The following is a 3533-nucleotide window of genomic DNA, read 5'->3' on the forward strand; positions in this document are numbered from 1 at the left end:
AAAAAAAAAAAAAGAAAAAAGAATATCACTGTGCTTATATGTTTTATAAAATATTTCTGAAGGATTTTTTTTAGATGTATTTGATACAGGGTCTTGCTATGCAGCTTAGACTCATAATGATCCTCCTGTTTGAGCCTCCCCAGCACTGGGATTATAGGTGTGCACCTGGGGGCCAGGCCAACTCAAGGATTCTTTTTTTTTTTTTTTAAACACAATTACTACTGTTTAAAATGGTACTCTTCTGGTGGTTCATGCCTGTAATCCCAGCACTGGGGAGGCTGAGGTAAGAGGATAGTTGTGAGTTTGAGACCAGCCTGGGCTACAAAGTGAGTTCAAGATTAGCCTGAATTGCAGGCTGTATCAAAAAGACAAAAAAAGGGACTGGGGAGATGGCTCAGTGGAATAAGTGCTTCCCTGGCAAGTGCAAGGGTCTGAGTTCAATCCCCAGTTCTGCAAAAAAAAAGCTACTTCTCTGCTAATTATACCTCACGAATGTCACCCAGTGTTAGAAAAGTTGTTTCATTTCAAGCTCTGTAGCAGTGGACAGACTCCAAGTGAGTTTGGGCAGCTGAACTGGTAACACTTCCTTGACCTTCTGGGCTCATAGTGGTCACCACTCTACCACAATGACCTTCTTTTATAATCTGTAGTGTAGCTAAGACCAGAAGAAATAATTCGATGAGCAAGAGTACAATTCCAGTAGAATCCACAGGGTAATAAGAAATAAGTAGGTATACATCCAGCCAGATAATCTTGTTTTACAAAAAAGAAATCCTAGCGCACTCCCTCCGTTGCTTCGGGAGGCTTTACTCTCTTCCTGCCTGCTTTCCCTCTTACACCCAGGGAATCTATGATACTGAACATCAGGGAGCAGTAAAGCCAAGGATCCTGGAGTCAGACGGCCTAAATTCAAACTCTTACACTGCCATTTTCTGGCAGAAATTGTCCTGGACAAGTGGCTTCCAGATACAGTGAGCCAAGGTATTGTCAGTATTTTTCCAGTTCTACCTGGGGAGCGAAAAATGCTCTAAGTGCCTGGCTGTCTCTTAGGAAAAAATTATTTCTATAGTGGAACAAATGAGATAGATCTGTCAGGTTGTGGTAGTTTGAACGGAATTTCACTTAAGAGCTAATTCTCTTCTCTCTAATTCTGGGTTTTCCCAAGCAACTACTTATCATTTGACCTTCCAGCTGGGTCTGACATTGCTATTTTTCTGCAGCTCATAGGACCATCAGTTTGTGTATCACAACAATAAAATGGTCTGTTCTGACTACGGTTAGTGTCCATTAACCCCTGACTCCTGGTTACCACTGTGTATCACCATACCTGACACTGACAAAGTTTATTTTTTTATTTTTTGGTACCTGGAATTGAACCAGGCATGGTGGTACACACCAGCAAGCCTAGCACTTGGGAGGCTGAGGCAGGAGGATCATTGCAAGTTCTAGACCAGCCTAGGATACATAGTGCGTTCACAACCACCCTGAACCACTTGGCAAGAATGTCTCAAAAAGAAAAAAAAAAAAAAAAAAAGGACCAGGTAGGCACTGTGCTATATCCCTGGCCCCTGACAAAGTTTTAAAATATATATATGTATATTTCATTTTGATGTATGTCATATTTGATTTTTATAAAAATAAAGCCATCTGGACTGACAAGCAAGCTCAGCAGACTAAGTGCCTGCTTAGGCAAGCACAGGGACCAGATTCAATCCCCGGCACCACATGCCGTGCTGGATCTGCCCCTGAGTGTGCTGAGCAGGCCACCAACACCACGCGTGGTGGTCCACACCTGTGATCCCAGTGCTGGGGCGATGGAAAGCACAAGGACCACTATGAATCTAAGCTGCATAATGAGACTCCGTACCAAATACATAAAAATAAATTAATTAATATTTTTAAAAAGCCATTAAAGCAAAAAATTAAAATTAAAAAAGAAAGAAAATAAAGTCAGACATCTTAAATATGACCTAGAAAATGATATATATATATACTAACATATTCCTCTAGAAAAGTGATAATTTGAGGCACTCTCAATCAGAGATCCTGTGCTAGCAGTTTATCACATGAGGCTCTTGGGGTAACTGCGAAGGGAGGGGAAATCTGGACCAGGAAGGAGAAGCCAAGTTAGTGTAAGTTGTGTCCAGGTTCTATATGGAGACGTTTCCACAGGAAAACTGCAGTTAAGAGATGCCTTCAAGTTTAAAAATTGGGTTTTTACACCATTGCACCGTCAGCTGTGGGCGAAGTGCTTTAGGGCTGTCCCTCGGGGAGAGTCACAGACACAGGACTCTGGGAACAGAAGCACACCGAAACTGGGCACGACAACAGAGAGGCAGGACCCAAGTAATGTCTGTCTCACAGAAGTGCAGCTTCTGCGTTATCCTCTCCTTAGTTGGGGATTTTTTTTTCCTGAAGACATTTGTATTAGGAATACTTTCTTGGATTACTGTTGTGGTTCAATCCAGATGTCCCCCAAAGCCTCCCAGGGCTTTAAGAGATGAGTAGGTCATGAAGGCGTGATGAGCAGCAGGTATTAGTTGGCTGCTGACTTTGTAATTAATGTGACTCTGGGAGGTGGAGTCACGTCAGCAGAGGAGCTCCCTGGGAAAGGTCCCCCCCACTTCCCAGCAACTCTCTGCTTCTCTGCTGGGTGCAGCACGAGCAGCTCCCCCACCCCCAGTCACCACCTCCTTATGCCACCCTGCCTTGGAGACAGCTGGCTATGGACTGAAAGCTCTGCAAACTATGAGCCAGCACAAACTTTTCCTCCTTTAAATTGTGGGTGTCAAGTATGGTATCTTAGTGACAAGAAAGAGACTAAGAAAACTATCAGTCCAAGCATGATAAAACCAGTGAATGATTTTACGTTACTTACTTTGCCTTGTATATTTTGGATGCATTCTTAAGACTTATCCAGTTTTAGGTAAATATTTAAATTTTCTGTTTCAAAGCAGATTTGTAGTCAGGTGTGGTGGTGCACACTTGTAGTCCCAGCACTCGGGAGGCTGAGGCAGGAGAATCAATCCAAATTTGAGGCCATCCTGGGCCACACAGCAAGTTGAAGACTAGCTTAAACTGCACAGTGAGACTCTGAACACTGAGCTACATCCCTGTCCCCCTCCCACTTTATAACAAGGTCTTGCTTACTCACCAAGTTGCCCAGGCTGGGTTTAAACTTGTAAACTTCCTGCTTCAGCCTTTCAGAGTGCTGGGATTAAAGACATGCACCCCTGGCTCATGGTGTACTTTTGCTTAAAACATTCCAATGACTTTCAACTTGAGGGTAAAGGATAAAATATAAGGAAAAAAGACAGTAGACTGATAAGATGCTACCCACAAAGTTTTCAACTCTACTTTGGAACTGTAAGGTCTACATCCTCTTTTTATAATACAAATGTATACTGTCCTCTTTACTATTACAAAATAAAATTTATAGATAACTATTCTACCAATATAATCTCTGAAAATTTAACAAAATGCCCACACTATAACATAATGGAAACAGAAAAGTAATTTACAATAAAACTTTT

This window comes from Octodon degus, unplaced genomic scaffold, assembly GCF_000260255.1.
Source record: "Octodon degus isolate 3935 unplaced genomic scaffold, OctDeg1.0 scaffold00059, whole genome shotgun sequence".
NCBI lineage: Eukaryota > Metazoa > Chordata > Mammalia > Rodentia > Octodontidae > Octodon > Octodon degus.